Genomic DNA, 13,332 nt, shown 5'->3' with positions numbered 1-13,332 from the left:
ACTAAGCCGGCCCTGCAAGAAATATTAAGGGGGGTTCTATAAAAGGAGAAAGACCCCAAGAGTGATCTACAACAGAAATTTACAGGGATAATCTATAAAAACAACGTCTTCACAGGCAACATGATGACAATTAATTCATATCTTTCAATAATCACTCTCAACGTGAATGGCCTAAACGCTCCCATAAAACGGCACAGGGTTGCAGATTGGATAAAAAGACAGGACCCATCCATACGCTGTCTACAAGAGACTCATTTTGAACCTAAAGATACATCCAGACTGAAAGTGAAGGGATGGACATCTATCTTCCATGCCAGCGGACCTCAAAAGAAAGCTGGGGTAGCAATTCTTATATCAGACAAATTAGATTTTAAACTAAAGTCTGTAATAAGAGACACAGAAGGACACTATATCATTCTTAAAGGGTCTATCCAACAAGAAGATCTAACAATTGTAAATATCTATGCCCCCAACATGGGAGCAGCCATCTACATAAGCCAACTGTTAACCAAAATAAAGAGTCATATTGATAACAATACGTTAATTGTAGGAGACCTCAATACTCCACTCTCAGCAATGGACAGATCATCTAAGCAGAAAATCAACAAGGAAACAAGAGCTTTGAATGATACATTGGACCAGATGGACCTCATAGATATTTACAGAACATTCCACCCTAAAACAACAGAATACTCATTCTTCTTGAGTGCACATGGAACTTTCTCCAGAATAGACCATATACTGGGTCACAAATCAGGTCTCAACCGATACCAAAAGATTGAGATTATTCCCTGCATATTCTCAGACCACAATGCTCTAAAATTGGAACTCAATCACAAGAAAAAATTTGGCAGAAATTCAAACACTTGGAAGCTAAAGACCACTCTGCTCAAGAATGTTTGGGTCAACCAAGAAATCAAAGAAGAACTTAAACAATTCATGGAAATCAATGAGAACGAAAACACATCGGTCCAAAACCTATGGGATACTGCAAAGGCGGTCCTAAGGGGGAAATACATAGCCATCCAAGCCTCACTCAAAAAAATAGAAAAATCCCGAATTCACCAACTAACTCTACACCTTAAAGAACTAGAGAAAAAGCAAAAAACGTTGCCTAAGCCATGCATTAGGAGAGAAATAATTAAAATTAGAGCAGAAATCAATGAATTAGAAACCAGAAACACAGTAGATCAGATCAATGAAACTAGAAGTTGGTTCTTTGAAAGAATTAATAAGATCGATAAACCACTGGCCAGACTTATCCAAAAGAAAAAAGAAAGGACCCAAATTAATAAAATTATGAATGAAAGGGGAGAGATCATGACCAACACCAAGGAAATAGAAACAATTATTAGAAATTATTATCAACAACTATATGCCAATAAATGGAGCAATCTGCATGAAATGGAGGCCTTCCTGGAAACCTATAAGCTGCCAAGACTGAAACAGGAAGAAATTGACAACCTGAATAGGCCAATAACCAGTAATGAGATTGAAGCAGTGATCAAAAACCTCCCAAAAAACAGGAGTCCAGGGCCTGATGGATTCCCTGGGGAATTCTACCAAACATTCAAAGAAGAAATAATACCTATTCTACTGAAGCTGTTTCAAAAAATAGAAACAGAAGGAAAACTTCCAAACTCCTTCTATGAGGCCAGTATTACCTTAATCCCCAAACCAGGCAAAGACCCCATCAAAAAGGAGAATTTCAGACCGATATCGCTGATGAATATGGATTCCAAAATCCTCAACAAAATCCTAGCTAATAGGATCCAACAATACATTAAAAGGATCATCCACCACGACCAAGTGGGATTTATCCCCGGGATGCAAGGGTGGTTCAACATTTGCAAATCAATCAATGTGATAGAACACATTAGTAAGAGGAGGGAGAAGAACCATATGGTCCTCTCAATTGATGCAGAAAAAGCATTTGACAAAATACAACATCCTTTCCTGATTAAGACTCTCCAGAGTATAGGGATAGAGGGAATATTCCTCAAGCTCATAAAATCCATCTATGAAAAACCCACAGCGAATATCATCTTCAATGGGGAAAAGCTGAGAGCCTTTCCCTTAAGATCAGGAACACGTCAAGGGTGCCCACTCTCACCACTGTTGTTCAACATAGTACTAGAAGTCCTAGCAACAGCAATCAGACAACAAAAAGAAATAGAAGGTATTCAAATTGGCAAAGAAGAAGTCAAACTCTCTCTTTTCGCAGACGACATGATACTTTATGTGGAAAACCCAAAAGACTCCACCCCCAAATTACTAGAACTCATCCAGCAATTCAGTAATGTGGCAGGATACAAAATCAATGCACAGAAATCAGTTGCTTTCTTATACACTAACAACGCAACTGTAGAAAGAGAAATTAAAGAAACGATTCCATTTACAATAGTACCAAAAACCATAAGATACCTCGGAATAAACCTAACCAAAGAGGTAAAGGATCTATACTCTAGGAACTACAAAACACTCATTGTGTTGAAATGAAATTGAAGAAGACACAAAAAGATGGAAAAATATTCCATGCTCATGGATCAGAAGAATAAACATTGTTAAAATGTCTATGCTACCCAGAGCAATCTATACCTTCAATGCTGTCCCGATCAAAATTCCAATGACATTTTTCAAAGTGCTGGAACAAACAATCCTAAAATTTGTATGGAATCAGAAAAGACCCCGAATTGCTAAGGAGATGTTGAAAAAGAAAAACAAAGCTGGGGGCATCACGTTGCCCGATTTCAAGCTATATTACAAATCAGTGATCACCAAGACAGCATGGTACTGGCACAAAAACAGACATACAGACCAATGGAACAGAATAGAGAACCCAGATATGGACCCTCAACTCTATGGTCAAATAATCTTTGACAAAGCAGGAAAAAACATGCAATGGAAAAAAGACAGTCTCTTCAATAAATGGTGCTGGGAAAATTGGACAGCCACATGCAGAAGAATGAAACTCGACCATTCTCTAACACCACTCACAAAGATAAACTCAAAGTGGATGAAAGACCTCAATGTGAGACAGGAATCCATCAAAATCCTAGAGGAGAACATAGGCAGTAACCTCTTTGACATCGCCCACAGCAACTTCTTTCAAGATACATCTCCAAAAGCTAGTGAAACAAAAGCAAACATGAACTTTGGGACTTCATCAAGGTAAAAAGCCTCTGCACAGCAAAGGAAACAGTCAACAAAACAAAGAGGCAACCCACAGAATGGGAGAAGATGTTTGCAAATGACACTACAGATAAAGGGCTGGTATCCAAGATCTATAAAGAACTTCTCAAACTCAACACCCAAAAAACAAATAATCAAGTCAAAAAGTGGGCAGAAGAGATGAACAGACACTTCTCTGAAGAAGACATACAAATGGCTAACAGACACATGAAAAAATGTTCATCATCATTAGCCATCAGGGAAATCCAAATCAAAACCACACTGAGATACTACCTTACACCAGTTAGAATGGCCAAAATGGACAGGGAAAGAAACAACAAATGTTGGAGAGGTTGTGGAGAAAGGGGAACCCTCTTACACTGTTGGTGGGAATGCTAGTTGGTACAGCCACTTTGGAAAACAGTGTGGAGGTTCCTCAAAAATTTAAAAATAGAGCTACCCTATGACCCAGCAATTGCACTAGTGGGTATTTACCCCAAAGACACAGATGTAGTGAAAAGAAGGGCCATATGCACCCCAATGTTCATAGCAGCAATGTCCGCAATAGCCAAACTGTGGAAAGAGCCGAGATGCCCTTCAACAGATGAATGGATAAAGAAGATGTGGTCCATATATACAATGGAATATTACTCAGCCATCAGAAAGGATGAATACCCAACTTTTACATCAACATGGATGGGACTGGAGGAGATTATGCTAAGCGAAATAAGTCAAGCAGAGAAAGTCAATTATCATATGGTTTCACTTATTTGTGGAACATAAGGAATAACATGGAGGACATTAGGAGAAGGAAGGGAAAAATGGGGGGGGGGGCAATTGGAGGGAGAGATGAACCATGAGAGACTATGGACCTGAGAAACAAACAGAGTTCTAGAGCGGAGGGGGGTAGGGGATTGGTTAGCCCGGTGATGGGTATTAAGGAGGGCACGTACTGCATGGAGCACTGGGTGTTATACGAAAACAATGGATCGTGGATCATTACATCAAAAACTAATGATGTATTGTATGGTGACTAACATAATATAATAAAATTAAACACTAAAAAAAAAAAAAAAGACTTTTCTTAAAGACAGATGAGACAGTCTCCTTCTATACAACATGGAACCTAGAGATATATATGGAGATAGCAATGGTGAGTGGCTTATAAATGTGTGACGAGGATGATGGGAGCCTCTAAAGGGCTATTCAAGGAAAGTGCCCGATCAGATTTTCATTTGGGGAATAGACTCTGGGAGCATCAATTGCAGACTGGCTGGATGACTGGAGGGTGCAGGAGACTAGGAGACTAGTCATGAGGAAGGTCCAGGAGTGAAGCCACCAGATGATGGTGGTAAAGTTGTCCATGGTGATGGCAGAAGAGATGGAGAGAAGAGAGGTGCTTGAGGGATGAACTGGCCAGACTTGCTTTCTTGTTTGATCGATTGGTTATTTGGGAGAGGAAAGAGGAGAAAGTCTAGAATGACGTCTAGGTGAGGGTTTTATACCTATGAATCTGGTCCTGTGGAGCAGCACTCAGTGGAAAAAACACCTCAGAACACCAACTTTACCCAACGTGATACCAGCATCACTGTCATAGACGGAGGACAACTCATTCTGGGGGAGGCCACAGGAGCTATCAGGAAATTACATTGACCTTTTCCACAAATTAATGGGCTCAAAATTAGATTCTTATACCAACTGACTAAAGGGAAAGCTATTAAACTGTCAGGCAAGAGTCTCCATGGTCTTTACAAATTACCATGATTCATCTTTCCAGGAGAAGGATCTGAGCAAAAATCATTTCCATCCCTTCTCAGGAGTTTCTGAAGGATCACACAATGAAGACTTAGGCAAGAAGAATGATTCATAATAATAACATCAAAGATTTGGTTGAACATCTAAACACAAAGTGTGCATTCTTGATATTTTATTATCAAGTATGTGATACGGTTTTACTAAATCAACTTGATTTTTCTGCTTTGTATTATGAATGTCCTTTTCATGTGAACTTTGGGATTATAGAGATACACAACATAGCTACATATAAAATTCTTTCTAACTCAACATGGTCAACTGACACTAATTATGACAGCCTCACACAATAACACGGTTCATGCATTTACTAAGGAAATGGAGTCCTTATATTACATACTACCTTTGAGAACTAGTTGGAAATGACCATAAACTAGAACATGTCCTGCACAGCTTTTTAAAACATTTGTATTTGAATACCTTTAGATGGAGCCAATACCTTTTGGCCCACAGTAACGAATATTCTTAATGATTTTATCCCCATCTCGCTTCTCTCATTTACATTACTGCCTGGCTTCTGAGCTGGGAATTCTGAAAGAGAACAACAGGAGTGCTGAATTGGATGTCCTTGAGAATAGTTAATATAGATCACAGAGCCAATTTGAAAGGAGCCAGAAATATACAGAACAGTCACGCTGCAGTTTAGGGGTATCTCCTTACCCAGGACAAGCGTTATCTGCCAGAAGCTGTGTTGATCTCCTGGCCCTGTTCTCTTCGATAGCTCTTCAGAGACAGTCTGAAATCCCCAAGAAGGTTTACAGGGCCTGGCTGCTGCCGACGCTTCCAGCCCCTCATCCTACCACTAACTTATGCTCTGGCTCTCTTACCCCCAGCCACACAGAGCCTCGCAGTGGGGAATGCGGCACCCCATCCAGTTCTCCCTTCAGGCCCAAGACACTCATTTTCCTCAGCTGCCAGGAGGGTTGCCTGCTGACTCTGGAAATTGCCCCCAGCTGGCTCACCTATGGGCCCACTGCCCATCCTGGAGACAGAGGACTGCCCATGAGGAGGTCCAGGCAACTCAGAGGGGCCATCCCAGCTCCAGAGCCTCCTTCACTTCCTTAGAGGTGTTTTGCCTGAGAGCACACCCAATAAACAGCGGACTGTAAATCTCTGTCTCAGAGTCTGTTTCCAGGGAACCCAACTTAAGACACAAGCCCCCATCGTGTTGCTCTGAAGCCTTTGTCACTGTTCTTTCCTCTGTCTGGAACGTTCTCCAGCCATCCCCTCCTCCCTCTTCCCCCGAGTGTGTCACCTACCCCTCTTTGTTAGCTCTGCAATCACTTTCCCTGAAAGCCCATCTACTTCAGGTCCAGTGCCTCTCCTTCAGAGGATGTCCAGTTGCAATTATTTAGGCATTAGTTTGCATGTTTGATTCCCGTCTGTATCACCTACTCCAGAGTAAACCTCATGAGAGCAGGATTCCTGGCTCTTCATGCTTACCCAATATTGGCATTCCAGCATAGAGCACTAAATTTGGCTGAGATCTGGATTGCAATGAATATACACTTAATTAATTCATAATTTGATAAATGAATATGCTCTGCCATCAGAGTTTTTCTGAATCACATTTATGATTAAAGAGAGCCCTTTTTCTGGTGACTCCTTACCATGGGGTTAAAGGGCAGCCAAATGATAAACTGTGATCATTATTTCTACCAAGGTTACTTTGGAGATTGTATTTTTGTTATGTCAAATGCTAATCTAAAAGGTTGAGGCTGAACACAAAGAGGAAAATGTATACCTCCTCAGCACTGCATTTCATGGTAGGAATTTAAAATGGTTAATGGTCAATAGTAAGAAAACAGTTGGGAATTTAAATCAGTATCAGCCATTCATCATGGCCTTTTAATGACTTTATAGTGAAACCTTGGGAAAATTATTTCTAAAACAAGGAGGACAAAAGCTCTATTTCTATTTTCAGAGGGTTTTGTTCTAGAAATTATTTGTAGTGTTGGTAAATTATGCTAATTGAGACAACTAAGCTGAAAAGTAGTATATTTGGAATGAGCAGAACATATCTTACTAATGGTTTATGATTTTCTGAGCAGATTTAAAATCAGATTTATGGGTCTTTTCAAAGACTTTTCTAATTCTTCAGCCAGAAGTCACCCTACAGGTTCAAGCTGGCTAGAGAGAATGGAGAAATCTACCTCCAATCAGCATTCACTCACTGAGCAAGGCACTCAAGGCCAGGGTCATGGGAATCAGAAAACATAGTCTCTGATCTGAGTGATTCTGAAATCTGGTTATTGACTCTGAGAAAGAGAAAGACAGACTGATAGCCAGAAGCCAACCTAGAACTACCATTTAGGCCTTAGAGTTGCTAGACCATGGCCTGGCCCTCGGAGCCAGGCTGTGGAGCTCTCCTATTGAACATAAACATTCCCACAACACTCATACCAATCGATGCTAGTTTGTGACTTTGATAAATCATGACCCAATGAAGACCACTTCCAAATAATGTCTGAACACTGACAAAAACAAGAACATTGCCCAAACACTGTCACAAAAATCATGAAACTTTTCTTTTCCTGGCTGGTAAAAGTACTGCTTCTTTATCAGGGACAGCTTGAGCCTGGCTTTATGCCTCCTGTTACGTAGATAAGATTTATTAAAGATAATAACATTAAGCCCATTCTAACACCCTCATACTGAGCGGCTCCACAGTTCCTCATGGTGGGTGTTTGCCCTCATTGCAATGAGTCAATGAACCCTACTTTGTTTAACTAAAGATGTGTTTCTGATTGTCATTGACTGGGGGCTATTGAAAACTCCCAATAGATGGACAACTAAAATTTAGAGAGCTATATAGAAATAGTCCAACAGCCTGTATTAAATATTTGACCTTGAAGTACATACATTTATTTCCACACCTGCACTCTTAAAGCCAAAACAATAATTTCATAGTGGAGAAAGCATCTGGGGTACAACAAATCATGAATCAAATTCTCTCTGACTGATGGATTTATATCTCTAAGAAGGAAAATGATAAATGACAGAGAATCAGGAAATATGGTGAAGAGGCTTTTGAGGGAAATAGTAGAAGTATAACCTCTTAAGCAACAATTTTCAAGACCGCTAATAAAAGTCTGGGTGAAGCTTCCATAACAAGCAGGAGCCAAATGGCCACTGAGGTACAGGGTGAGGCTGAGGATTGGGGCAGAGGTCCAGGCATAGAAATAACTGTGCAGGTGATATGCATTGGCAAAGCCCTGAGCATCATCCTGCTTTACTGCATGTGCGCATGTGCTTTGACGTAAACAGCCTATGTCTTCCTCTCTATTGCGGCATGTGTCATTCACTTGCTCAAATTTCATCTGATTTAGTTTAATGGTACAAGGACTTTTTCCAGTCTTTAAAAGCACTGTCATCCAACTTTAAGACTTAGGTCTTAATTTTTCTCCAGGAAGTTTCAGAATTATCTATGCGAAAAATTCTTACGAAAAGTATTTTTAAGGAAGTAGAAATCAGTGGGCAATTTGATTTATGGAATAATTGCAGAAAGTGAAAACATGCCCATATATCTTTTCTATGATGGCACGTTCAATCTGAGAACAGCAGAGCATTACGGCAAAGGCTTTCCAAGCTGCAGTCAAGAGAAACTCATGATCCAAGAAGGGTCGAGTCCCATCAGATAGAGACAGTGAGAATTATGCTGCTCTAACCTGTAGCTCCAAATGGTAGCCCCTTGTTTTTTATTTTTATCTTTCACAAAGACTAAGTAAAATATCAGATAAAAACATATATTAAGGGGCAATCTATTTTGGAGGTTAAAAGTACAGATTAAATGCAGACAACTTGGCTTTGAAACCTTGGCTCTACTGTTTCTCTCTAGGTGGTCTTGGATAAATTACTTAACCTCTCAGGGCCTATCTCCTCATCAGCAAAATGGAAGTAATAATAGTATGTCATTGGATTAAATGCCATGATGCCCCTGGGATGTTCAGCTCAGTGCCTGGCACACAGTCAGGGCTCTGATTACTATGGTAGTGCTGCTAGTGACCACCATTCAACCAAGTACAGAAATCCTCATGCTAAAATCAAGGCATTTGAAGCTTCAAGCTGTATTTGCTTTGTGGAGAAGACTATATTTTAAAATATACTTAAATACATTTTAACATTTGGTTTTGAACTCTGGTAGAAGAGTGGGTGCAGTCAGTTGTGCCCAGCTCTTGGTCTTGGCTCGGGTCATGATCTCATCAGCGTGAAATCAAGCCCCACAGCGGGCCCCACGCTCAGCATGGAGTCTGCCTGAGATTCTCTCTCTCCCTCTCCCTCTGCCCCTCCCCCTATGTGCTCTCTCTCTCTCTCTCTCAATAAAAAAATACAATCTTTAAGTCCAGCACTATTCACCCAACATTTATTACGTACTTGTTTGGTGTTGTGCATGGTATCTGAGCAGGTCAAGAGGTAAAGAAAAGAAAGCCAAGTAAGATATGATTTAGACACAGACATGTTCAAAACCAATAATGAAATATGACTGACTTGTGATAAGTGTCAATGTCCAATAATGTTATCCCAGTAAAAGGACAGTTTGTTTATGGATAAAACAGTTTGGAAAGCCCTGGGGAGGTGATGATTTTGAAACAAGAGTGGGATTTCCTCAGGCAAAGATGGGATTGTGGATCTAGAAGAGCAATCTGGGTAGAGAGATTAATATAAACAGAGAGATAGAGGTGGAAAGTACAGAGGATGTTTAGAAAATTGGGTGTTATACACAAACAATGAATCATGGAACACTACATCAAAAACTACTGATGTAATGTATGGTGATTAACATAACATAATAAAATTTTAAAAAATCTCAATTATAAAAAAAAGAAAGAAAGAAAATTGGGTATAGAATGGTGGATGTACTGGGTATTTGAATGGCTGAGAAACTCGTGAAGGCTCCATCATAGAGTTCAGATCTCGTCTTAGTTCCAGCTGCCACGACAAAATACCATAAATTGGGTGGCTTAAACAACGGGAATTTATTTCTCACAGTCTGGAAGCTGAGAAGTCCAAGATCAAGGTGCCAGAGAATTCAGTTCCCCAATGGGGACCCATTCTTGGCTTACAGATGGCCATCTTCTTGCTGTGTCCTTATATGGTGAGGAGAAAGAAGGAGAGGGTGGGGTGGGGAAAAGGAAGAGGGGGCACTTTAGTGTCTCTTCATCTTCTTATAAGGACACTAGTCTCATCATGGGGCCCCACTCTCATGACGTCATCTAACTCTTCTTCCCAAAGGCCCCACCTCCAAATACCATCACATTAGGGGTTAGGGCTTCAACATATATATTTGGGGGGGGGATGCAAACCATCCGTATGTCACAGACATAACCTGTACTCAGAGGAAAAGCATCACCAGTTTCTGAAAAGGCAAATACTATTATTAGATTAGTGTTTTAGAGGGAAAAGATGCTATGAATAGGTGAGATAAATTGGAAGGAGATAAGGACACTAGTAAAAATATTGCTACAATAGTTCGATTTAGAGGTGCCATATTTCATGAAACCCACAGCAATCTCAATTGTTAGACACATCATTTTTTATGTGCCTCTAAGGAAAACACAATACACAACCACCATTGAACTACAATATAATGTTTTCTTATGTAGAATTTTTTTTATTATTTTTTTAAATTTAATTTCATTATGTTAATCACCATACATTACATCATTAGTTTTTGATGTAGTGCTCCATGATTCATTGTTTGCATATAACACCCAGTGCTCCATTCAGTATGTGCCCTTTTTAATACCCATCACCAGGTTAACCCATCCCCCGACCCCCTTCCCCTCTAGAACCCTCAGTTTGTTTCTCAGAGTCCATAGTCTCTCATGGTTCATCTCCCCCTCCAATTTCCCCCCCTTCTAATGTAGAATTTTAATCTTATACTTATCAGAAGAATGATTTTAGAGGTTTCTGGCATCAACTTTTATTGTATGTCATTCTTCATATATACATAAAAGGAAAACATAAGCAAAATACATTAGCTAAGGTATTCTTACAATTGCTTCACATTCACAGTCTATTTCTTATAAATCACTTTTTGATTCAGTTATTAGGATGTGTATTAATATGGAGTTTATCCATAGATGTATAGATACAGTGTAATTTTTTAGAAATATTCACATTTTTTTATTCAATTTAGTCACTTTTTTTTAACTTAGCATACCATGGACATCTGTCCTGATAATTAACTATAGTTCTATAAAATCATTTTAATGTATTTAACAACTATATTGTGCATCCAAGCCTGTGCTAGGAAGTAAGGAAACACCGATGAGCAAAAGCAGGTAGAGTGTAACTCTCACAGAGCATGATCAATTGAAACAATTCCCTAATGACAGACATTTTGCTTATTTCCATATTTTGTTTTCATTATTTTCTAGCACAACCAATAATACAATAAATATCCTTGCTATATTATCTCTCTGTAAATCTTTAGGTAGAGCTCCTAGAAGTGAAATGTCTGAGTCAAGTGATTTGCGTATATTGTTTTTGACATATATTGTCAATGTCAGTGTGTCCTTCAGAAACTGGCACCAATTTTGTTCCCGTCAACATTCCCATCATGCACCAGTTTTTTCACAACTCTTCCACCCTGGGTTTTCTCATTCTTTTCCATCTTGGCTAATTAAAGAGGTAAATACTGGTATTTTATTATTGTTTTAAATTGTGTATCTTGATTACTGGCATGGCTGAATATATTTTATGTTCATTAGCCACATATAAATGTTTACATATATATTTACATCTAATGTATCTATTATTTATAAATATGTAGCTATATATTTTATGTTTATTAGACACACACTCAGACGTAGGTTTTTATCCTTTGCCCATTTTTCTATTGGTGTACTGGATTCAAGCGATTTTTAAGTAATCATTTCCCCCTGTGAGTTCCAGTGTTAGTATTTTAGAAACATACAGGAATTCAAACACATAATCCTACTTAATTGGCACTTTATATCGCCATTGTTTTCTATTATAAAGTTTGATTTCTTAACTCATCTGTGAAAATGTCTATGTAATATTATACTCAGAATAGAACGCTATTAGTTTTAACTATGTGAATATATTTTAATAAATAAAGACATCTTATGCAAACAGCAAAACAGGATGTGCAGTTTCCATAGAAACAGAAGCTAATATTATTAAAAAAGGAATAAGCCATGCTAGAACTGTTCCCCTCAGGGACCATCATTTGCAGCCAGTTCCTTGAATAAGTCGGATATGTGCATTATACCACCTGAAGTTAGTTAATGGTAGTGATGCTCAATAAAGACTTCACTACACAGTTGATCATCATGAGGGAAAGTTTGATGTACATTATATTGCCAGCTAACAAATTTGGATTTTTATTTTAAATTGAAATGTAAGAGTGAAACCCATTTCATCTCAGTTTCCTAGGGAGAGTTGTTCATTTCCATGCTAAAACTGAAATAAGAACGATAATGTGGGTGTATGATTTCTTCTTCAACTCTGAAATTCTATAAAGCAAACTTTTTCCATTAAATCAATTTTCCTATTGGCCTAGATTATCTCAGTGGAAAATATTCTTAAGAAAATAGCCTTGAACAAAATAACCATAATACCCCAAAGTGTCAAAACCCTCTAATAAGAGTATGAAATAATTATATAACTCAGACTGTCAGAGTTTATAATTACCATTTGGAAACTGAATATCACCAAAGCAAAAAGAGGATCCCCTTAGGTCTAAATCACCCAGAGAATGGTGTGTCATGTCTGTCTGTTCCCTAGCACTACAAGTTAAGTCTGTATTTCAGTTTTTAATCCAAAATTCCCTTTTAAGGCTGTTGCCTTTTCCATATACTCTAATATGTCTGATTTGTGAAACATCTCCACGTAGGGCTGGCGGTGACTCTTGACATATATGTTCCGCATTCATAAGGAAGAAAGAGAATTATTCCCCTTACTGTCCAACTGGGGATAGGAGACCACAAAAAGATATGAACATGAAAATAATGTTCATGTTCATAACAGTCATACCTTCCCTTAAAAAAATAATTTAAAGCATCTTCTCATTTGACCTTCACAAGTATGACAATGACATTCATCTTATCACCTTATAGATATGGAAACTCGGTCTTGCCCAAGTCTCACAGCTAGCGAGAGCTGGAACTCAAACTTAGGGCCTTGGTCTCTAAATCATGGGGAGTTTCCACTGAGCCCCCCACCCCCCATGAAGATAAAATCCTCATAGAGGGCTGCCTTGAAGCAGGGACAGAGGAGGGTAGCCTGCCGTTCAGAGGAGCAATGACATCCTTCTTCATGCACAGGTGGAGTTCTCACGGAGGCTGTACTCAATACAGTGTGTCCCGTGTGTTGTTTGGGCGG

Source organism: Halichoerus grypus, chromosome 9 (genome assembly GCF_964656455.1).
Source record: "Halichoerus grypus chromosome 9, mHalGry1.hap1.1, whole genome shotgun sequence".
NCBI lineage: Eukaryota > Metazoa > Chordata > Mammalia > Carnivora > Phocidae > Halichoerus > Halichoerus grypus.
The sequence above is the reverse complement of the archived record's forward strand: the minus strand, read 5'-3'. Positions refer to the sequence as shown.